Below are 550 nucleotides of genomic sequence, written 5' to 3'. Positions count from 1 at the left end.
CTGGCTCATGTATGTTGTCTTGAATCTTCCATTTCTTCACGAGAAGAATGTGGAAGCAATGCCAGATATGGAGAAGCCATCTGGAAACCTTGAGGCAACAATTGTGAGCCTGAAAGCCACATCCCAAGATAGCTGAACAGAGAGGAAAAAGTAGACAAATACACACTATTTCCTTACCACTCTTTATAGGGGAAAAACAAAACTTCTTGTTTGTTTAACCCACCTTAGGTTGTGTCTTTCCCCAATGGTGCCCAACGTACATCCTCACTGATACAAACAACTCATACATCATGGTGTAGGAACCCCAACTAATATATCAGGATGGTGCAGCCATACAGGAAAGAGAAACAACAAAGCATGTTTCCAGGTAAGTCTCCTGGGTCACCCACAGGTGTCTGAGAGAAGGAAGAACATTAAATAGAACAAGGGCACAAGGATGAGAAAGATAATCCCATCTAGATCTATCCTAAAGCACAGACAAATATTGGATACAATAGGGAAATCAGCAAGAAAAAATCAAACAATCCCATTAAAAAGTGGGCAAAGGACA

This window comes from Propithecus coquereli, unplaced genomic scaffold, assembly GCF_000956105.1.
Source record: "Propithecus coquereli isolate 6110/MARCELLA unplaced genomic scaffold, Pcoq_1.0 Scaffold153, whole genome shotgun sequence".
Taxonomy (NCBI): domain Eukaryota; kingdom Metazoa; phylum Chordata; class Mammalia; order Primates; family Indriidae; genus Propithecus; species Propithecus coquereli.
Note: the sequence above shows the minus strand (reverse complement) of the source record.